Source organism: Microtus oregoni, unplaced genomic scaffold (assembly GCF_018167655.1).
Source record: "Microtus oregoni isolate MIOR12 unplaced genomic scaffold, Mior012 000028F_ref0000031, whole genome shotgun sequence".
Classification (NCBI taxonomy): Eukaryota; Metazoa; Chordata; class Mammalia; order Rodentia; family Cricetidae; genus Microtus; species Microtus oregoni.
The window spans coordinates 28,695,591-28,720,285 of record NW_024543087.1 but is presented as its reverse complement, the minus strand read 5'-3'; the positions used below and the strand labels follow the sequence as shown (position 1 = coordinate 28,720,285).

The window sequence follows — 24,695 nt, the reverse complement described above, 5'->3', positions numbered from 1 at the left end:
TTCTGTATTTCAGAACTTGTCTTCCAAGTTATGCTGTTTGGGGAGGTTTAGGTGGTGCAGCATGTTGTGGGAAGCATGTCACTGGGAAAGGGCTTAGAGGTTGTATAGCCTCACCCTGCTTCCAATTTGATCTCTCTGGTTTGAGATACAAGGCTTCTGCTTCCTGTTCCTGCCTCTGTGTCTGTTTGCTATCATTCTTTCCCCCCATGCTGAACTCTCATCCTTCTGAACTGTAAGAATAAGCTTTCTTCCTTATGTCATCTTGGCCATGGTATTTTATCACAGCAACAGTAAAGTAACTCTTTCCATATCTTCCTTTGCTTCAGAACCTTTTAAAAGGAGTTGTTTCTGTCACTACTGATATAACCTTCTGCTGGGTCTTTTTCTATTGTTTTTATCTTGCAAATAGCTGGAAAAGCTGAGAATAGACTTCTTTTTGTGGTAGTTAAACATTAAACATTTTAATCTAATATTTTGTAAATTCAGAAAATATACATGCACCCTACCTTGGGTTTGCTTTCTTTTGTTGTTGTCATTTATATTTGTTTTTAGATTAAATTAAATTTAATTTTATAGTTACTTATTTTAGCTTGAGTAGGCTGTTTTTCTGTAAAAGACCAACCTGAGCTATAAGCATCTCAGGTCCTTCCAAGCTTTTGGCTTTCTCTGAGCTTGCACAAACACTTTCTAATTTCACTTCAATATGCAGTTATTTTTTAAATGTACTAGTCTTTAATATATGACTCCTGAATAGAACAAGAGAAAAATGAAAGAGGGAACATAAAAGAACTCTCGTCCTTTAAATGTCCAGGAACTCATTTCAACTGAAAGGTGAGGAATTTGCAATGCTGAACAGAAGTGCTACAGCAATGGCTGTTGTCCTCTCTGTTTGTACCCTTGTGATGAGGACCAGCAATCAGCTGTCAAAGTCCAAGCCTGTGACACCAGCCTACTGGTTCCTTCCAATTGTTTATAAGGAGCTTCAAAATCTCACATGTCAGACTGCCCTTTGATAGACAGCTATTACTTGTAATCAGAGACTGCTCATTGATTTCCCGATAGCCCAGACTCGAAACTATAATTACAACACTGCTTGGCCAGTAACTCCGGCATATTTCTAGCTAGCTCTTATATCTTGAATTAACCCATTTTTATTAATCTGTATCGCCATAAGGTTGTGGCCTAGTGGTTCTGAGCTTCTTTCTCCTTTGGCAACTACATGGTATCTCCCTGACTCTGTCTACTCTCTTTCTACATCTATTCCAGCCTAGCTATATTATGCCCTGCTATTGGCTGAAGCAGCTTCTTTATTAACCAATGGGAATAAAACATATTCACAGCATTCAGAAGGGAATCCCACATCATCTCCCCTTTCCTGTTTAAACAAAATTGAAGGTTTTAACTTTAACATAGTAAAATTACATATAACAAAACAAGTTCAAGCAATAATTACAGTTACAATGTTTAGCTTCTTTGTATCTGGCAAAATTAAAGAAAATATACTATCATCTATTTAATCTTTGTGAGTCTAAAGTTTCATATATAATTTATCTTTTATCATAACTGAGGAAAACTATAACTATGTCTTCAAGTCTTCAAAGACCCCAGAAGGATATAATATTACCTAAGTAAACAGGAAGTTCATTTTAAGCAACTTCCGAAGTTCTAGAATTGACAGAGACATCTTGCTGCCTGGACAGTCACCCAAAGTTCTTCTATAAACTTGGGGCATCCATTTTCAGCCTACAGGCCCATAGTATCCAGCAGACTTTCCCATAAAGCAGGAAACTTGAAAGGCTGTTTCACCTGTCTTAGTAGTTTGTCAGTCACTTTCTTCTGTACCCTGCAGAACGTCTGCAGTTTTTTCTGTGAGGCAGGAACCCTGAAGGATCATCCCATCTTTTAGAATGTTCAGCAGTCACTTTTCCGTAGGCCCTGCATGTCCAGTTCATACAGGATACCATCAAGCAGACCAGGCAAGAGCAGTTTCTTACCCAAATGGCTAAACTTGTCACATTGAAGGCAAATTCATAATGGGTTTCTTTAATGCCCATCAACCTCTCTGAAGTAATTGGTGCTTCCAAAAGCAGACATGTCTCACTGTTGAGGAAAGTCTAAGTTCTTAAAACATTTTAAATGCCATATTTTGTAGGTCTTTGAAGTGTTAAAGATTATATATCTAACTGAAATATATCTCTATATACCTAGAAAACTTAATTAATATGGCTACAAGTTTGACTATTATAAATGGCTACCTATTAACCTGTGATTTTTAATTTTACAGTACATTTTAATGAGCTGTCTAAACAGATATTAAACAAGAATGGAAATACATATAACAAAATTGACCTTAAATTTGTATCAATAAACCAAGATTCATACTAATGCAAAGTATTCATCTCATATTATATCTCCTTTATTTTTTAAAGAGATTGACTATGACCATTAACGATTTATACCCAACCCCTTTTAAATGAAAGCAAACATTTATAAATAATCATTTTAGGAATTTGGGTGTAGTTTTCTCCAAACTGCTTCCTGCTGTTTGTTGGGTGAAGTATTTTTAGGGTTCATGGAGAACTTTCATGGGGTCTTGTTCCATCAAACCACATTTGTCTGGAAGGAATTCACAGGTTCCCATTCTTTGTGGAAACAAAAGCAGAACCTCTTTTCCAAAGTAACATATCCTTAGATTCAAATTTTGAAGTTAAGATATATATGTTGATTTAGTTTAGCAGCCCTCCCCCAGAATCAAATGTCTCTCTGCAGTCAAAAAATTCAAAAACACAATAATATACATAATCTAGACTCTGTGTATATTCCATCTTAATGTGACTTAATTTTCTTTTCTCCTATACTCTATGAGCGTCTATACTCTTTTATGTTACTTTTACTGTCTCTTTAAAGACTTTGTTTTAGTTTTTCAACCTATTTCTTTTTATAACTGTCTATACTTTTTTCTTATTTCTCCCAGGCCTAGTATATTTAGCCAACACTGTAACCCATTCAGAGGTCTTTTTTTTTTTATCTGAATCTGTCTTTATTATGCATCTGTAATCATTTTCTGACCAGGAGCACTTTTTTTTTTAATGCTAAGCAGGTATGGCTAGGACCAACTCTGTGACCCTGTCTGTTTGCTCCACCTAGTCCAACATGGTGGAGGCATGTTCACCTCCTCTGTGAGCCATGCACACCATCCTAGCTCCAGGGATGTAGTGGGTCTACATCATCATTAAGAAAATTGTAGCACTCTGCTCACAGACAGACCCCATTTAAATGTTCCATAGCCAGACTTCCTCAAAAGAGCCAGAATCATTTGTGCTGGTGAAGCAGGAAGCCAGCATTTAAAGGAACCACTCAGTTTTTGCCGCTAATGCTGAGTCAGGAATCCTTCTCTTAATGGAATAGCTTCTCTGTTTACCTCTAGCAAACAGAGCCCACCCGAGAAAATGCTACCAAGAAGCCATGATTAACTCTATTCTTTTATCTCTAGAATTCCTTTCCAAGCTCGCTCAGGTTTTATGTGGACATAGTTGCCTCATATTGGCACCATTATGTAATTGGAGAATGTTCATTCATTTCCTGGCAACTCAGACCCAAATAATCACACATTAACTGTATTAATTACAACTCTGCTTGGCCAATGACTCAGGCATATTTCTAGCTAGCTCTTTCATCTTGAATTAGCCCATTTCTGTTAATCTGTGTATCACCACAAGGCTGTGGTTTACCAGTAAAGATTTTGATTATCTTTCTTCTTTGATAACTACATGGCATCTCTCTGACTCTGCCTACTCTCTCTTTAGCTCTTCCAGTCTGGCTATATTCTACCCTCCTATAGGCCAAATTAGTTTCTTTATTAACCAATGGTAATAAAACATATTCATAGCATACAGAAAGGAATCCCACATCAGTTACTATACTATTCTAATGTGCTTTCAGTTGCTATGATAGAAACAATGACCAAAAGCAACATGGGGAGGAAAGGGTTCATTTGACTTACATGTCCCAGGGATAGCTCATTACTGAGGGAAGCCACAACAAGAACCCAAGGCCTAGAGACAGGAACTGATGCAGAGACTATGGAGGAACGCTGCTCAGTGGTTTGCTCTCCAGGGTTTGCTCAGCCTACTTTCTTGTGTACCCCAAAACCACATGCCCTGGAGTAGCATCACACACAGTGGCCTGCTCATGCCCCCCCCCATTACACACACATCAATCATTAGTCAATAAAATGCCTGAAAGACATGTCTACTATTCAGTCTGGTGGAGGAATTCTCTCAATTGAGGCTCCCTCTTCCCAGGTGAACCTGACTTCTGTCCGGTTGATAAAACTAACTAGTATATATACCAAGGGAAAAAAAAAACTGATCAGACATATCACAATTTATTGTTGGAAGCTTGTAATGGATATCTTAAACCTTCCAATTCTAAATATCCAAAAGCAGTTACTGTTAGCATTCAGGCACTTACAGTGGCCTGCTCTCAGGAACCTGGTAGGACAAGTCAGCCGCAGAAGCCAAAATGTGACAATGGAGCCACCGCAGCCACCAAGCAGAGCACTTTCCCTATACACATGCACTATACCCCTTATAAAAGTAAACTTCCCACATGAGTTCTGTTGTACGGTGTGACTTTACAGTACCCCCTGTCTCCAACCCACTAACTAAACGAAACTACTACAGTTTGCCATCACTAAACTACTACAGTTACATCAGACACACTCCAGCAGTATAAGCGTCATCCAGGTGAAGAGATGAATTCCTGTTCTTTCCACTCTCCATTTCCCCAGGGTCTCCCTGTCAGAACATGTAGAACATATAAGAACTGGGCATCCTGCTTACAACTCCGCAACCCATTAAAGAAATAACTGTGAACTGAACCCAGCCTCTTGACCTTGAATTTATAATCTCATCTATAGGATACTACCTCAGATTTACTCTCAAGGAAATGGGAATACAAGTTAAATTAAAACCATGTCTTTCCTAAAGCAAGCCAACCCCAGCATGTGTGGCATGTCCCTCCTGCAAACCCCAACCTTGTCTAGTTCACAAAATGTTCAACACATGGGTGGACTCCTCCAAGTGACAGGTTGAGGCTTCACGATATCTCCACTGGTGAGTACCACACACAAAGTGACATTTCTCTAAAGAAAATACTACACACTCACCTTTGATTTCCTGTGTGGATTCTGACAGCTATAGCTCACTCAGAACTTAAAGTTCAGAGGTTCCTATTTGCCAGAAAACGTGTGTGTGTGTGTGTGTGTGTGTGTGTGTGTGTGTGTGTGTACATGTGTGTGAGAGAGAGCAGACAACCCCAGATGTTACTCCTCAGGTGTCATCCACCTCATATGAGACAGGGCCTCTCATTGGCCTGAAACTAGCCAAGTAGGTGAGGCCAACTCTTGGGTGAGCCCCAGAGATCTTCTAGTCTCTGCATCTCCAGAGTTAGGACAGATATAATAATGTCATCATATCTGTCATTTTTTGAAGTGGGTTCTTGGAATCAAACTCAGATCTTCATGCTTGCAAAGCAAGCACTTTTCTGACTAAGATACATCTCAAGGCCCTGAACACAAAGAATTCTAAAGGTCAGTATAATATCACTGGAGCCAAAGGAAGAGGTTTGCAGAGAGAAGTAAACAACATACTCACATTCCTGAGTAAATGAGACTGATACCAGCTGACACCAGGAGGAAAATGCAGCCACCTTAGAAGATGCTTGCTTCAAATAGAGACTAAATGTTAAAGATGCCTGAAGTGTCTGGGGCCTTCCAGTGAGGCATGTCATCAGTGGTCCCCTGACAGAATTTAGTTACCCATGTTTATCAAATAGATTTAGATGGAACCTTTCTTTGCCTAACTAACATTTTAGAAGAAGACCTTTGTGAAGAAAACCAATAATGTTTTTCTAAAATGGGAATGTAAAACCATTTTTTTCTTTTATTGAAAATATATGTTGATGTTGTCACTGATTTCTTTAAGGGATTTATTCATTTCCTCTTTAGGCATCTCTATTGTCTTCATTTGGCTGTTTTAAGCTCTTTTTCTCGTTTCAACTTTGTTAAATATTAAAGCCCTGATGTGGTAGAGTTGCTGGGCTCAAGTGGAGACAAGTGATTCTGGCTGTTTTTGGTGGTTTTTATGCTGACATCTAGGCATCTGGGTCTGGGGGAATTATAATTCTAGGTAATGATATCTGATGGGTTATTGTTGTTGCTGCTGTTGTTGTTTTGTCTGTTTGTTTTTTCTTGGTTTCTGTTGCACTCTCTGGTTCTTAGGAGGATATAGTGGCTGTGTGTTGCCTCATAGAAAATTCTCCTGGGATCCTGATAGGTGTGGCCACTGGGAGTTCCAGGTAAATGTGTTCCTAGGTATCCGGAGCAGACACTTAGGAATGGGGATGAGTTAGGAATGGGAGAATTGGGAAGGGCACACTCCTGGAGGTAAGCAGGCCATTCCACCAAGATCTGCCTAATCCCCCGAGGCTGGGGGCAGAGAGTAAGAGCCAGGCAGCCTGCTACAGAGCTGGGATGAGACTGGGGGTAGATTTGGAGTAGAGGGGGAAGGGTGAAGATGTGAAGCTAGCCTTCCTGCTTGGCTGGCTGGCCTACTTTCTTTTCTGGCAGGCTTGGCTGGCAAGTTCCCAGGGAATGCCTGCTGGAATTGTGGGCTAGGGTAATAGAAGAGTAGGGAAGAAGACTGGAGGAGATGATCTCTGTGATCTGTTAGAGATATGGCCAGAGAAGGGGAGGAAGATACTATAGCAGGCTTCCTGCTACAAAGTTGGGGGTGAGACTGGAGCATCCCACTGAGCGCAGGGGAGAGAGAGGTGATGGTCTGTAGTTAGCTCACCTGCTTCCCTGACTGGCTGAGGGTCTGTGAATTCCAAAGGAATGCCTGCTGATGTTGGGAGCTGGGATAATGGGATGAGTGGCAGGGAGGAAGGTTGGAGGAGAAGGTCATGTGATCAGTTGGAGATGGGGGCAGAAAGGAAAGAGAGGATGCAGGGTCTGCTACCAAGCTGGGATGAGAATGGGGGTGTTGGATTTGGAGGAGAGGAGGCAAAGGTAAAGATCTGAAATTAGTCTACCTGCTTCCTGGCCTGAGTCATAAAATCATTTTTCTATCGGTCACCCAGTTATTCCTGCAGCGCATATTTTTCCACCAGTGCAGGCTCTAAGGTGGGAATTCAGGTAAACAAAGACAAAGGTGCCTTTGTGAGAGAGATTTGGCCTGGCTTAGTCCACTAAGTCCAATACACTTCAGACTCAAATGTCAATCACATAGAAACCTTAGCTTTCTGCTTCGGTCGATGGTGCCTACCATTTGATAAATCTCCTATTTATCCACCCTCACAATTTGCACACCTTTTGACATTAGGTAGGAGGGGGAAATGTTTAAAGCAGAGGGAAATTCTTTGTGAACTTTGTGGACTTAAGTTTTACTTTCCTCTTTGTACCGTAGTTCAGATCCTGGGGAGAAAATCCTAACAGAGCATACTGAGTTGTGTAGACATACTCGTGTGGTTTCTATTTATTCTCATTCGAGAGAGCCATGTATATAGGCTTCAGGCTCCTTAAAACCTGGCTGAACTGACCTACAAATATGGATGAACCAAGAAATATGGGGTTAGAGAGATGAGTTTGTGGTTAAGAGCTCTAACTGCTCTTCTGGAGGACATGGGTTTGAATCCCAGCACCCATATGGTGACTTACAACTGCCGCTAACTCCAGATTCAAGGGATCTGAAGACTTCTTCTGGCCTGCACGGACACTGGGCAAACATGTGGTGTACAGATATATGTGCAGGAAAAACACAGAGATGACCAAATATTTCTGAGTAAAGCCCTCGTAGTTCGTGGATGATTCAGAGACCTTATCCTACCCCCATGCCTCCATCCCTTGCCTCCAGAGGAATTAGACTAACAAAACAACAGACTGAATTTCTCACCTAACAAGCCCACATACAATTTCTTCAATATAGACTAGTAGTGTCTATACACACAGCCATGGAACAGTGGTGCTTGGATCGTGGTCGCCAGGAGAGGAATCTGGACCCCACTTCTCTGTCTTAAGGAGTTTTGAGTGATGACCGTTCTGTTGGTAGTTTAGATGCTGTTAAAGAGATAATCAAAGAAGTTAATCCTGAGACAGATTTAAGACTTTCTTTAAACTCAAGGCCAGGAAGCTGTAACTGCTATGGTGTGACCTGTGACATCCAGGACAGAGGGCTTAAGCAGAAATGCTAAGCTCCCTTGAAACCACTCCTACCTACTGATCCCAAGCACAGTCCTGGTAGTGCTCCAGTGAATAGCCCCGCCCCAGCCCTCAGCTCCCTTGAAAGCAAAGAAGCTGCTCTCTGTGGTTTAAATTAAAGGAGGAGATGTGTTTCGCACAAATTAGCTTCCCTATTGATGTGGTGCATATTACAAAGATCAGTCTTCTTGTTTTAATTCAAATCCATGTGCTGCAATTTTTATTTAATTCAAAACTAAATAAGAGCCAGGAGCTGATAGAAGGAGGGGAAATGCCAAGCCTAATTGAGCCCTGACAGCCTTCTTGAAACCACTGATTTGGGAACTGTAGACTCCCCGGGCGGAGGAGCTACCATGCAGAGATCCTCTGCTTATCTGGCTGGGAGACTAGAAAGTGTGGTGGCAGAAGCCAGAGGGTGTAGCAAAGGCACCTTCCCCTGAATTTATTCCCTTTTGCTTCACTTGGAAGAAGATGTAGAGGCCATGATGTGGCCTTTCACAAAAACCAAGACAAGTTTTAACTAGGGGAACATGACTACAATGCAGATTTATATGAAAATGCATCCCTCAGCTCATTGCACAATCACCAAAACAACAAAGCCAAGTCCGCCAGACTTTCCCGATTGTGTTCCCTATCCATTCCAACATCTGCTGGCTCATGTTCATGTTCCAATAGCTGCCTGCACCACAAGAAGAGAAAGATATGGAGGAAAAACTTGAAAGTCAATTTTTCATCAATATTTATTGTTTCCCCTCAGTTGTAAGAAGAATGTTCCCAAAAGTTATTACAATTAGTGGCTTCAGTTCTGAGTGTGTCATTGAATTCTGTTTGAAGGCTTCTCCAACCAGTGTGGTCTGTGGACCACATGCATTCTAGAATGGTTGTGAATGCATCCGAACACATTTGTAGAAGATGATGTCATGTGACAATGCCAAAAGACTGGACATTTTTTCTAGCCACTTCTAGGTGCCTCCATCTGTCAACTGATCAGCATAGCGCTGTTTATCTAGTGACTGAATGCCTTCCAATCCATTCAGGCTAATCACTTTCTTCGAACCCACCTTTACTTCTTAATAATTCTATTGATTCTTCAGATCTCAGCTTAGACCTTTCTTATTAGAAAGCTTTGTGACACCTCAAGTCTGAGTTGATATCCTTCTTATCTGTTCCTATGGCCCCTCATGCTATCCCTTCCTAGAAGATTATATTCTACCATGGTTGTCAGTCTGTCTATCTGTATCCTCTTCTAGGTTGGGAGTTTTGTAAGGACTTTATAACTCAGCCCCAGAACACTCCATGAGGAAACTGATTATCCTTCTACATATACTTGGTAGACAATAGGCAAATGCATAAACAATGTTCCACACTGTCCACCCAGCTTAAATGGTTCGTTTAATGTACACTTCCACTTTAAATTATCCATTCTATCTTGTATTATTTCCAGGAGATATTACAAAATTGTCCTGCCAGCTCACACCAGCCTTGTCCATTTCCATAGGTGGGAGAGAAGCAACAATAATTTCAAAGCAAGAGATTAACGAATGAAACCTACTATTATCTAGCCTGAACATTGGTAATAGTAACATGCCTTCAAAAGTAACGTGTGATTTTGAAAATACTTTTCAAATCTTTGCTTGCTCTATGCTGGGGGAATGTGTTTGCTTTCTTATTAAAAGCCCTGAGGTTATTTGAATCAAAACTGAAGTTAAACTCAATTTATACTTAGGAAGATAGTGTTCTCAAATGTGTGTTCTGGCTTACCTAAAACTCGGAAGTCGGCACCTGTAACAAGGGTTTGTCTTTCCTTTCTCTTGCGGGACAGCCCAACCATGCCATCACCCTCGGTGCATTCACTCTCCGACCTACCTCTCTTCAGCCTTCTCACCTTAAATCCAGGGCTCTCCCCGTCCTGTGCTCCCTCTCCTCCCTGTCCTCAGCCTATCTTGTGAGCTAATTAGTTCAATAGTAGGCCACTAACCAACTAATGGGGCACAGAGATGGGACTTTTCTCCATTAGAGGATAAGAATGCCGAAGCCCCCTCTTTCTCAGGTGGTAAATTCCGTGGCCTGGGGCAGGCATTAGTGAGTGGTGACGACAATAGGTCTTCAGAGGGCTTTAAGTGGACAGGATTAATCAGCTTATGCAGGAACCGAAGCACAAAAATGCTCTAACCACTGTGTCAAGCAATCACAGAGAAAGGCATCTGGGTAATGGATGGGCTTGCACAGCCCTGTTGTGGCAGAGCAGACGGGCATCCCAGAGCCACACGGATCACAGAGCCCATTAGCTCCTCGCGGTTTCACCCACTGAGCAAGGGTGGTGTGGTTGCAGTGAATACGGCGGAGTAGCTGAGACACAGTTGAGGGTGGTGGCCAGCCCCATCCCTTTGTTTGTCTGATTAGGAAGTCAGAACATTAGCATTCTTCACTCAGCTCCAGAGTACATTTATAGCTAGAATGACTTGCTCTTGTGTTTTTAAGCAGCAAGTCAGATTTTGCTACTTGGTACACCACAGTCTTTCATAAATAGGAACTACGGTTCTGTCAAAGTACAAAGAATACAGGCTTTGAAGTGGACTCTGCCCTTGGTGATTCGTGAGTTCTAACCCATAGCTTCCTAGACTGCCAAGTAGGAAAAAAAAAGTTCTTAGCCTAGGTGGTTAGTATTGAAAACCAAACTAGCTATCCAGTTGCCTTGAGGCTGGAAAGGTGGCTCAGCTGTTATGAGCTCTTGCTGCTCGTAAAGAGGACCTGGGTTGGAGTCTCAGCACCTGCCCTGCAAAGCCCACAACTGATTGTTAACTCCAGTTCCAGCAGAGCCAGTGCCCTCTTCTGGCTTCTATAGGTATTACACACATGTGGATGCACATAAAGATAACCAGGCGCACACACATAGACATAAATAAAAATAAATAAAAGTTTTCAAGGGCACTTTAAAATTCAGCCCTCCTGTCCAGAAACTGCTCACTTGGAAACACATAGAGGGAGAGCGTCTTTTGCTTCTCTTCGACATCATAGATGACAATCCAGCCCTCACAGGAGGAGTATCCCACCAAACTGCCTGCTGCTCTTGTAACAGCAGCCTGTCACAGATGGAGGTCTTCATTCTAAAGAAAAGCTGACTGTTAATCCCTGTGGAGGACACACTCTGGGGCAGAAGCTAAGTGCAAGCTACAGATCTGTCCCCTGCTTTGTGCTGTCCCTTCAGGTCAGGACAATTTGATATTCCATGTGCAGGCTTTTATCCTGGATCACTACACCAACCAAAATGTGAAAACTCAAAGTGCCCGTCTGTATATGAAAAAATATGGTGTTCCTCTTCCCCCGCAAGTTGACCCATGTAAAATAGAGATCCTTTTTTGGCATTTATGGGGGGTGAGAAAGTGACAGTATCTTGAAATGACCAGACTCATTTATCTTTTGAGATGGTAAAACCAATGAAAGCATGTGAGACCCCAACACACTCAATAATGAAAGGTGATAAACCAGAATGTCACGACTCCCCATGTTCCAGGAATACAATCTTATAAGGACACAGGACCATGAACAATTTAGACACTCAGTTCTACATGGGCATTTGGGGTTTTCAATATGTCCACAATGAACAAATATTTTATTGATAGTTCTAACCAAATCAATCTTCCACTGAGGCAAACAAAGAGGCCATGTAATTCTATCCTGTTTTCTGCCTGAATTTACTTACTAATTGTTTGCTGGTTTGGGGCATAGTGTAGACAAAACCATAGAAAACTATTAACATCAGCAAAACAATTTCAAAAATTAGTCTCGTTGTGCCAGCACAAATCCCTTGTAATATCTGCCTCGGGTTCTATAGATAGAGCTCGAAAGAAACCAATAGAATTGATTCAAATAAGTTATATGTGTAAATGAGCAAGAAAGCAGTTGCATTTACTAATGCCTTGTACTGAACAACCATAGGGCAGTTTAGGAACTCAACATTGTGCAGCATTAGCTCTGATATATCGAGAAAGTTCAATCACTGGTCAGCCTGTGTTTCAGACACTGAATTTCTGTAATAAGCAAGACTTCTCATGCTATCTCCCTAAGTCCCAAAGGAATCTGTTCCAAAGTCTGGAGCTTTAGAGGACTCGTGATTCCTGCTGAGAGAAAGAAGAGTACCCTGGCAGCTGCTCTGTCTCTGACTCAGTCTTTGCTGTCATTAGCAAAATGGTCACCTGGGTCATTACAGCAACCACCCTCTGTACACTTTTCAATCCCATGGGCAAACATAAAAGCATAAGATTTGTTGGTTTAGGTGTTTTCCTTTTCTTTCTTTCTTTCTTTCTTTCTTTTTTGACAAGACTTATGCTGTATGTATCCTAGGGTAGTCTAGGAACTTCCTTTGTAGTCCAAACTGTCCCCAGACTAATGGTAATCCTCCTGCCTCAGCTTCCAGAGTGCCTGAATTGCATGCATGAACCATTATACCTCTGAATACTTTAAAATGTATTCCTCTTGGGAAGAAGGGGTATTGCCCTTCAATACATTCCTTACAACAGCACTCTTCCTGATGGGATGCTCATTCCAGCTGCCAGATGAAGTGAAGGTTTTGATTGGAGAGACCAAGTGTCCTGGTTAGTTCTTGTCACCTTGATACAAGTGGACATCAGATGGAATTGAGGGACTGCCTACATCAGGTTGGTCTGTGGAATATTTTCTTGATTAATGATTGATATGAAAGGGCCATGCCCACTATGGACAACGCTACACTGTTGGAGTCACCTTTTTGGGGTGACTTCTGTTGTGTCCTAGCCAGGTGGGTTCATATGTTTCGGGGTAGGGGTGTGGGGATTAGAAATGTTAGGTAGGAGAAACAGAGATAAGAAAGAACCACAGAGACATAGGATAGTATCATGAGGGCCACTCAGTCTCCTGCATACTGAGTTCTGAGTTCGCCCCATGGTTAATTTTCCATACAGTTTTAAATCCCAATACAAAAAGGAGGGAAAAAGCAAAAGACTGCTTTAACATGATACAAAGGTCAACTAGAACAGTTATTTGCCTCGATACTTGGGACATCAAGTCCTTAATTCTTGAGAAAAGCATTCTTTTGTTTAGACAGTGAACCCAGCCTAGACTGAGTATCCTGAAGGCAGCCACTCCCTAGGTCAGGCCTCCTAATTCTAAAGAAGGAGCAGAAGCATGCTAGGATTTTCTGACCTTTGGTCATGGCAGAGTAGACCTACCTGTATGAGCCATCTTAATGTCCCAAACACCAAGTAATCATACCCTAGGTCAGGGTGTGTAGTAGCCAGAGTTGTTGTTAACAACTTTGAGCAACCTCAAACTCTCTGACCTTCAGACAAGGTAGAATAGGCTCACATTTTTGGGCCTCCACACTATCCTCAGCAGGTGATGCTGGGTTGAACAAGAATGAGAAACTGGCAAGCAGCATTCTTTGGTGGCCTCTGGTTCTGTTCTTGCCTCCAGGTTCTTACCTTGAGCTTCTCTTACCTCTTATCCTTAGCTTCCCTTGGTGAGGAACTATAAAAGTTTAAGATGGAAATAAACCCTTTCCTCTCCAAATTGCTTTTGGTCCGTGTTTTGCCTCAGAAATGGAAAAGCAAACTGTAATAATGAGTCAAGCTACATTATCATTGTCTAGAATAGCAAGATCAATGTCACCTGTCAAGTCTTTAGAAATGAAATCTCAGTCAGGCATATTGGTGCATGGCTTCAATCCCAGAACACTGGAGGCAGAGACAAGTACAAATTCAATGCCATACATACATACATACATACATACATATATATATAAATAAATAAATACATACATACATACATACATACATACATACATAGTGAATTCCAAAACAGCCAAGTCTACACAGTGAGACCCTATCTCAGGGGGAGAAAAAAAAGAAAGAAGAAAGGCAGTGTTGTGTCTACCACAAGCTTAATAAACAAGGCTCTTTAGAAGTTGAAGAAATTCTGGGACCATATTCTGCAGAACCTGAAACCATATTCAAGTAGGTTCTATGAAGTAGCAATCTTTGCTAAAGCAGCCTCTAGAGAATTGTTGTTATTGTTTACATCAGTGTTACAATAATATTATAATGTAAAACATCTCAGATATAAAGTGAGGTTTATCAACTCTAAAAATTCTTGACAGTTAAGTCCCACTAGTTACTATGATAGCTATTGTGTGCATTGTGAATCTGCAGAATCCCTGGCCTCTGCCCTGAGGATGACGGCAAAGTCTCACTAGCTCCCAAAACCCACTGCACAGCCCAACACCCCGCTTCCCAGCCCCAGGATACCCACAAATGTTTCTGGACTTTGCCAAATATGTCCTGGGGGAAGATTGCCCCAGTTGAGAGCTTCTGCTCGACATGGAAAGTTTTGAGTTCTCTTGAGCACAGCCTGGCCAGGAGTTGAGTGTGTCTCAGAGGATGTCGACTCTCTTTGGACACCCACTGTCGGAGATGGAGCTGGCAGCGAGGATCAGCCCACGGTATGCTAGCACATCCATCTTTCCTATATAAAAACCAACTTCTAGAGCCAGAGGCAGCTCTGCGTGTTGACTTCAGAGCTGTGGCAGAGTTAATCCCATCCCCAATTACCCTTCCTGCTGCCCAGGGCTTCTAAAAACAAACTTCATTCCAGATAAAAATATATTGCTATTGCATTACTTTCCTCCTCTGCAGCCTTGAGTTTTAGTAATGCAAGTTCATGGGGAGATGAAGGAAAGAAAGTTCTACTTGTCTAACACAAGCTTGCTTTCTAGAAGGACTCAATTTATTTCTGAATGTGGACAATTTTTCCTCTGCAAACAATCTGTTGGCTTCTCTTCCCTGTGATAAAATGATGTTGAATTGAAAATGGAACCACGTAGCAAGGTTGCACGATTCGGGAAAGCGTATTTTGAAACCAGACTGACATTTTTGCTGAAAGTAGTTACCCTGTGCAAGGTCATAAGACTTTAGCAAGTGTAAAAGCTATACATAATTCAATTGTAGACCTGTCCCAGGCTTTGATTTACCAGACTAATAATAAGAATGTGCTAGATCTTTGAAATCAACCCCCTCACAGCAGTTGAAGTGAGGGGGTGGGGAGGCTTAGACTGGTTTTTATTCCAAATGGAAAAGACAGGGAGCTGAAAGACTCCCATAAAGGACAATTCTTTCAAAGGACAGATAGGTTTCTCGGGAACAGTTCTGCACCCCAGTCCATCTCCTGCTCATTTCCTTTTGGATTCCAGTAACACTTTCAAATGCAAAAATGACCTTTCCTTCCTCCATTCATTCCAGTATTCCTCACCTGGCAGGCTCCAGGAGTGCTTACCCTGAGAGAGAAGCCATTCCAGCACCAGGGGGATGTCACAGCAAATGCCACAGACTGGGGCTGCCATTCCCCAGCTGACTTTCTAGTCAAGAAAGATGAAAAAATACATACACTCCAGACGACAAGGGAACAATGAAAATACACATGCAAAGTACTGGGTGAAGGTGGAGGTACTGTGCTCATGGGGTCTGGCAGGCCTGACCTGAGATGAGCAGCCCCAGGGAGCAGCCCAGGGAGAGGCAGTGTAGCAGGGAGGAGTAGCGTGGGAGCACGGGAGCAGAGGCTAGCTGAGGGGACAGGGAGCACAAAGGCCAAGAAGCAAACACCAACACGGTTTGCAATAAACTTTACCTTCCCGTACTTTTCAAATCCCAAAGTACCCCCTCCTCCTCCTACTCTCTGTTTAGAGGATGCTAACCACCTTTGAATTATGGATTCTTTCACCTAAGCATTTGCCTACTCAGTCTCTCCACTGGGGAAACTAATTGACCTCTCATATAAATGTAGCTATAATCCAAACCTTGCTCACCCGCCCCTGCCACACCCCTGACCTCATCCCCAGACACACTCCTTTTATCATTCTGAGTGCTCAGGACACAGTGTATTTCTGGCTGCCCTCCCCCCCCCCCCACACACAAATGTCCTTCTCCTCCTCCTCCTCCTCCTCCTCCTCCTCCTCCTCCTTCTTCTCTCTCTCTCTCTCTCTCTCTCTCTCTCTCTCTCTCTCTCTCATACACACACACACACACACACACACCCTCCCTCACACCCTCATCTGACCCTGACCCTCCCACACCCTCTTCTGACCCCTACACACACACACACACACACACACACACACACACACACACACACACAGAGAGAGAGAGAGAGAGAGCCTCGTCTGACTCACCAATAAAGACTAAGGCTTTGATGTGCCAGGACATACCACACTCCCACCCCAGTGAGCATCCTTACCTGCTGCCTGGCTCACGGGCCCACTGGCTCCTGTTTTCAGCCTAGAAATATGGCTTCCACACAGCAGCCAGGGGTCCTCTTCTAACCACTGAACAGATGATGAACAGATGAAATCACTTTCTTGCATAAGCCCTTCCTAAAGTTTCTCACCATTATTACCTGGCTCTGTGACCTCTATGGCATCTCATCCGTCCACAGTCTCCCAGTCCAAATCTCTTCAGCTTACTCCAGCCACCCTGACCTGCAGCTCCCCACCTTCGAGCTTTGCTCAAGTTTCCCAAAGGTGAGCAGGTGCCAACCAGGCTTATCCTTCTATGGGAGTCTCTGCTCAAGCATCACTAGCCTGCGAGGCTTCCCTAAGCATCCTAACACTGAACCCCTCATGTATACACAGGGGTATATACCTGCTATGGTTTTCTTCCCAGCACCCTATGTAACTAACCTGGATGCACCTTTAAGTCAAGAGCTAGCTCTCATTTGCCACTCAACTCTGAATGCTGAAGGAATTGAAGAATTAACTAATCACACATTTATATTGTCATATCTTATCTGGAAGTTAGAAATCAATGCAGTTGTTCACTTTAAGAGCATTGCTGAGTGTCGCACCCATGTTACTGTGGGAAATCTGGGAAATACTTTAAAAAGATGTAATTCTAACCTTTTGAGAGATTAGAAGTTGGGAGAAAAAGAACATGCCACATTAAATATTGATTCCTCGCGATTACAATTTAGTAATTCAAATGGTATGATCAGTGTGTTATATAGGATTTCAAAGAGAGAACAATGTGACCAGAGGATTCCAAGAAGCCATGAGAGTGAGGGGTGGGCAGAAACAGTTCAAATGGTCAGACACTGGAGAAGCCCAAAGAAAATGCAGAATTCTGTAGGTGAAGCAAGAAGCTGAGTGGGCTCCTAGCATAAAGACCACTGAATGTTGCCTTGCTTTCGGAGTCTCTGGGTGAGAGCAGACAAAGGAACATAGAGTGGGGTTTTGATGGACAGGCTCCTGTGGACTATGGGAAGCTATGTGTTAATCTGAGTTACAACCTCATAAACTAGGATTTGCGGGGACTTCTCTGAAAAACATGGAAGAGAACGTGGAGTTCATGAGGCGCAAAGTAGACTTTCAGCTGATACAGAGTTGATGTGATAGGCTTGGGCCACCATGACCAGTGCCCTGAGCTATCACCTGATTCATTGCTACAGAATCTAAATCTCTATTAGGTCCCTGACACAAAGATTTTAAGTTCCACAAGATTTTGATGTGCACTCTGGTTTAAGACCACAAGTCAAGCTTAAAATGTGCGTTTAGAAATGGGTTAGCAGGGGCTGGAGAGAGTGCAGTTGTTAATAGCACTGTCTGCTCTTCCAGAGGACCTGGGCTTGATTCATGGCAGCCACATGGCAGCTCACAGCTTTCTGTAACTCCAGTTCCAAGGGATCTAATGCCTTCTTCTGGCTTCTTCTATAATCACACACACACACACACACACACACACACACACACACACACGCATGCACGCACGGACGCACGCACGCATGCACGCACTCACACACACTACTGAGTCCAATTATTATTGATCTTGGGTGCATGTGCTTGGGGCTGACCCCTTAGGATTGGGGTATCCTCCCCGAAGAAAAAGAAAAAAAGCCTTTTTTATTCCCTCATCCCCACTGACTGCCTGTAGCTCACCATCTAGAGATGGGCCCTTGTGAAAGTCTCCTCCATCATGTTGGCATGTGAACTCGGCGAGATCTTCATAGGTAGCCATATCCCTGAGAGTTCATAGAAGCAGCACTTCTATCATATCCCAAAGATACGATTGCATAACAGTCACCTGGGTCCCCGGGCTCTTACAATCTTTCCGTCTCTTCTTCCGAGATGCTCCCTAAGATTTAGGGGTGGAGTTACCAATGTACCCTTTGGTTCTGAGCACCCATGGTCACTCTACATTTTGTCTCTGTCTGGTGTAAAAAGAAGCTTCCTCAAAGAGATGAGAAAGCGGCACCTATCTGTGGGTGTAAGGATGAGCATTTAGATGCATTTAGAAGGCTTTAATACTTCAGTACCAGATTCCTTTAGTAGGCTCTCCCCTAGGCCTTTTGACTTCTCCACCCATAGGTTCTTGGCTGGGTTTATGGTACCAGGCACAAATTCCCTAGAAGTCACTGGGCTTTAGGTCAAATCAGATAGCTGTTGGTTCCCTCAAGATACAAGCACCACTGAGCTCTTGCTGCTTCTGTTGTTATGATTCTCAAGCTGTCTAGCTGGGTATGATTGTTGACATTTTTTTCCCTTGGTGGCTTGCATGGCACCTTTCAACACTATGAAGGCTGGTCCCCGGGGACAAAACCTCCAGGTCAATACTAGGATGGTCTTTCCAAATCCTGTGAGTGAAATGTGGCGTCCTCAGCACCGTGGTATTGCCTCCCTGTTCCAGGAAGTAATTGAGAACAATTTTGATAGTCTATATTGTTTGGGGGAGTCTCTTGAACCCCTCTGAACAACAACATGAAGGTATGTGTTCCTTACCGGGCTAACCTATAGTTCCTTGGGAGAACATATCCACCATTTTAACCGCATTAAAACCATATGTATGTAGGGACTGGAGAGATATCTCTATAGTTATTAATACTAGCTGCTCTTCCAGAGGACCTAGGGTCAATTCCCAGCACCCACATGGAGGCCCACAACCATCTGTAAATCTAGTTCCAGGTTGTTTGATGCCCTCTTCTGGCCTCCACAGGTGCCAGCCATGTGTGCGGTACACAGACGTACGTATGGGCAAAAATCCACATACGTGAAGTAAAAATAAAGTAACTATGTTTAAAACTATATACATGGATATCTGTGTTAATCTCTCCCCCAACATGTGTGTGTGTGTGTGTGCACGCGCGCACGCGCGCGCTGTGTGTTTTACAAACATCTTTAATGTTATTTCCCCTCCTCCCTCCTGCTCCACCTTGTAAGGTGTTTGTAGAACTCAAGGCCTTAGGGAAACTGAACCTTCCTTACTCACTCCTACTCTGTGTTTTGTCTAAAGCTAGGCACATAATGGGTGCTCAGGAGATATTTACCATTTTGCATTACCGCCGCTTTGCACCTTAAATAAGAATATCTGCAGAGCTATTTATATTGCCGTGGTTTAAATGCAGCTATATATATCTGACCTGTGCCCATTTGCAGCACCTTTGCAACTGTGTAATTGATTAAACGCTTCACGTTTGCTTTTTAAAGATAAACAGGAAAGTGCACATTTTCTGCAGCAGGGGTCCTTGCTGGAAATCTTTCTCTGGCTCAATAGTGTTCTATTGTTATGAGCAGAACATCAATATAATTAACATAAGAAGCCCTTCGAGGCCAATTTTAAGTGAAACCACATTTAATTGCAGGTATTTCCTTTATTCCCCAAGATGATGATAACTTTCCAAGTGGGCATATAAAATGTGTCAAAATCCTCACAAAGTCAATCTTTTTAAAGCAAAATTCTCTAGTCTACCAGTTCCCAGAAGAACAGAATTCCTTTGGCTAGCTGACCAAAACTAAGAGAAGAAAGGTGAACCAAGGGGTCCGAGTAATCAGAAAATCAAATCAAATCCAAGCTTTGTTGTGCTCTGAATTTCCTGTGATCCCCAACAAAGCTGTGTATGCTCTCTGAAGGTAGTGTTTGGCTACAATGAAAAATCCCAAGATCAGTATCAGTTTTTTTACATCTTAGTATTTTTCCAGTAGCCTGATAGTTTTTTTCCAGTAGCCTGAATGACTTTTTTTTTTTTTAATTCTAAAATCCTCCATGGCCTAAATCCATGGTGTTAAGAAGATGGGGTAAGTATGCACAGAACTCCATATAGGAGGAAATCAATATATGTGCATTAATCAAAGCAATGAACAGCCATTGATTAGACATTTGCCCAGGCTCTAGATGTGTGAGACCTTCTAGACTCATGAGGGACAAGCAGGTCAGGACAGAGCTTCAGCTTCTTCAAAGTTCTGAGTCAGCTTCACTTGATCCACTCAGCAAGCTCAGCACCCCAACCCCTCGCATCTCACTAGGGGCAAGTGCCATGCAGGCCGAGTGTGACCAGGGCAAGGTACAGATGGTCTCTCCTCCAAATGCCCTCAGCTCTGAAGTTTGTCAGGTGCCCATCCATTCAGAGCCATCGTTTCACGGTGTCTTAGAGCTTGGACTTAATAAACATTTCCCAACCTGCCACAAGGTCATTGTCATACTTCTCTGGTCCCTCCTCCACCCGCAGAAATCTTTACATTGCTTAGCCTGTGAATATAGGCTTTAATATAATTTCATATATTAAAGTTTCATATAGATTGACAGATATGTTTCCGTATATGTGTACTGGAGAGTGTTGGAAGATCTGGAGGGAATGGAGGGATTTTGTTTCATTCTATTTTGTTGTTGTTGTTGGGTTTGGGGGAAAATTTTTTATTTGGTTGGTTTCGGTTTTTCGTTTTGACATAGGGTTTTACTGTTGCAATCCATACTGGCTTCAAAGTTGATATCCTCTTACTGTAGCCTCCTGCGTGCCAGGGTTACACATCAAACCTGCCACTATTTTGAGTACATGTTTGAACTAAGGACTGCTTACCTAGAATCTGCTTAAGGACTTAGTGGCGCTAGTTTGGCGGAATAACCATGCATTATTAAACATGTTTAGGAGGGGTAGTGGGTGCTTTCTACCTTGTCCTTGGTATCTAATACGGATGAGTTAGCAGTAGGCAAGATACAGAATGGTTTCATTTGTAGTCTCTTTTCTACTATTTCTTATAAAAACTCCAAAGAACAACAAGGATTTATAGCAAGAAACAAATAACAAATATTAATCATTGTTTAATGTCTCATACCTCTACTGTCACCTCATGTGGGCAGTGCCGCTTCGCTGACATCTCTAGCAATTTGAGTTGGAAGAGAAGAGAAAATGAAAGGATCGCTTTCTGTCTCCAGGTTTGCACCGTGATTAAACAACCTTGACCCATAAATCCTGTCCTTGGATAATAGGAGTCTGTCTCCTTGCATTCTCATTCACTAATGATGCTGTTTGTGTATCCTGGAGAGAGCATTATTCAAATTGTCCAGGCGCCGGGGCTTCTTGCTGCTCTCCCGGCTTCTCTACCTGAGTCTAAGAGCATGAACACCTGTGGTGGGGGTGCTGAGCGTTCAGAACTTCCGATGTAAAGGAACGCTTTTATTAATGTGTACTTCAAACGTTATCGTCCCTCTCTTCAGGCCATTTCCTTGTCTACATGGAGATTCAGAATAATTTTCTTCCTCCATTACATTGTCCCTTGGAGGTATTTTATAATCAGAGCGCATGTTCCGCTCTCTTTCCGAGGCTTTTTTTTTTGTTTCAGGCAAAATGTGTCCAATCTCTCTGGCCTCGTCCTCTGTCTCTCCTTTCACACCACTTGTCTCTTGGATGTTCTCAGCACGGACAGAACAAAGACAGAAGCATTATAATCTAAGGTCTGGGGACTGGGATGACTATAAGGTTCCTCATCCTACCCAGTATCTGTTATTTTTTCAATCATTTGAAATGTAAAATAACAATTTGAAATCCCAAAACTGTTATAAAATGCTATCTGTCCTTTGGCACAACCACAGCCGTTTCCGTCTTGATACTAAAGCACCTGTGATTACTTCTATGACCTCTTCCTAAGATCAGACCCATTTCCAGTGCCTCCTAGAAAGGGAACCGTGAGGAAGGTCACTAGACCCTCCCCTACGATGCCAGCTGCTTGCTCCTACCCACAGGCAGCTGCAAGCAGTCCTACCTCAATTGCACAGCTCTGGAGTGCTGGAGCGCACAGGAGGGAGAATGTGAGCTAAGGGGGAAACTCCATCCATACACCCCCTTTTCAGTAATGTAACTCTTGAGGGGTCCCCCATGTGTCTGGAAGCAATTCTAGTTAAACTCACTGGTTCACCAAGCTGGTCTTGGATGGATGGGATTATTTTTCTGGTCTGTCGCTGATGCCATATTTCTGGGGAAAAGGGTATTTGTTCACCTCTACCTTGGAGAAGTAACAGAATAGACTACAGAAAATACAGAAACTGGACCAATGAAATTCTATATCCCTGCTTTAAACCTTCCTATAAAAACAGCTGAGTCACCACCTCTTTAACTCCTGCTTGCTGCCATGATAAACCTTTCTCTTCCTGCTCGGCAGTGTTATTTCTGCCACAGTGCTCAGCAGTCTCAGGTCACCCCGAGCCCTCTGCTTTGCCTTCTTTGCTACTTGTATTGTGTTTTCTCCCCATCTAAGTCTGCATTTCTGTTTTTATTAGTATCACCCCACTTTGACGTCTGACCTTTCATTTTGTAATACCTCTTGTGCTTAATACAGATTCATAAATATACAATTAGCATTTTTTTTTTACCATAGAACAAAAAGTAAAGCAAAGAAAAAGTGGTTCTGATAGATGAGTTTTGGTCCCAGAGTTTGTGAAAGTTGGCGATCGCTCTAGGATGTGTTAGGTGTCAGCTAATTGGTTATTCATTTTCAGGGGTCCTGGTTTTCCTTGTTATCTGACACAATTTAGGAAAGGAAGTGTTCACCAAGGAAGGTTTTATTTTGTAGATAAATACAGTATAAATCTAAAGCTTTACAAGAAAGCAAGAAAACCAGAAAACTATGGTTTTGAAAACAAAAAGTCAGAAAGAATTGTCATAGGCCACTATGTACTTAACAGCACTCAGGGTACATGCTACAAGAATGGGCACAGATAAAGAGGATAAATGGAGAACTCAGAAACAGACTCACAATACAAGCAGCTGATTCTGGACAGAGGTTAGAAAATGAGAATAGTAGATGTCACCAGTAAAAGATAAGCACAGCCCAAGCCTGCCTCTCGATATGAAGACTGCCCCCAGATGGTTGTGAACTTAAATATTAAACTTATAGAAGAAAGTATTTGGGGACTAGCTTTATGCAGATCCTTAGAATTGACTTCAAAAGTACAATTTATTTGAAAATTGACAAGTTTCACTTCATCAAACCTAAAAAAAAAAAAATGTCCTACAAAAACTCAAAGATGAGAAAAAGAAGCTATGGAGTAGAAGGCAAAATTTTCTTTTTTTTTCTTTTTTCTTTTTCTTTCTTTTTTTGGCATTTCTGAGAAAAAAAATTTATTAGCCTTTTGGATAAAATTTATTTGCGAGAAAGGATGATCCCATCATACTTCTGCTGGAACCAGCGCATGGCTTCCTCTTTGTTGGTTATGTGTTTGACCCCAATGCAGCCTGTCCTGTGCTTCTTGTCTGCGATGCTGAAACCTGGCCTACCCAGCACCATGCAGAAGTCCAGGCCGTGGATCCCAATGCTTGGGTCATATTTGATGCCCAGGTCAATGTGTTCTTGAATCTCAAAGCCAAAGTTTCCAGTATCTGAGAAGTTATTTTCTGTAACTCATACTCCCGCACCTTCAGACCTCTCCAGAATTTCTTCTGCCTTGATTCCATGGACAGGACAGTGGACAGCAATCTTCTCCTTTATCCTGATGCCAGAGGACCTGATGGTGTACCTAGCTTTAGAAAAGCCAGGCCTGTGAGCTGCTCCAACACCTTGGCTGCCCGGGTTAGTCGGTCTCCGCTTTCCCCAGCACAGATGTTGAGGCAGAGCTTGCGGATGCGACGTTCCCACATAGGGTTCTTCTTTTCACCCTGTTCTTGCAACATGATGGAGAACAGGAAGAGAGTGGAGGCAATATTTTCAAAACGTTGCATCTAACAAAGGCCTGTTATGGACCATGTATAAAGAACTTAGCACACAGCAATTAGAAATTCCAGCAATGCAATTAAAAAATAGAAAAAAACCATAAGAGCTATTTCATGTAGCCAAGTACACAGGCAACAAAGTAACTAATTAAAATATTCAATGCTTTTGGCCACGCAGAGAAAAAAAATTCAAATCATAATAAATTACCATTCCCTACCTATCACAACAGTTTATACTAAAAAAAAATGACACCACCAAATATTTCAAAAATGATGGAAATTAAGATGATTTTATGTTGCTGGTCAGAATGCAAAAATGGTAATTTCTGTATACATGAAGCAAGCAGATACCACACCACTCTGACTATAATCTGGAGCATTATCTCCGAGAAAGGAAAACGTATCACACACAAACCTGGATGCCAACTAGAACAGTCTTCAT

General features: G+C 42.4%; 1 protein-coding gene and 1 pseudogene across 3 annotated transcripts in view; one reads left to right on the top strand and one right to left on the bottom strand.

The window, feature by feature from the left end:
• Positions 1-24,695, top strand: part of Slc9a9 (solute carrier family 9 member A9) — a 555,668-nt gene that overhangs the window by 342,846 nt on the left and 188,127 nt on the right. The window lies entirely within an intron of this gene.
• The window catches only part of LOC121464465, a 31,758-nt pseudogene continuing 30,750 nt past the window's right edge, over positions 23,688-24,695 (bottom strand).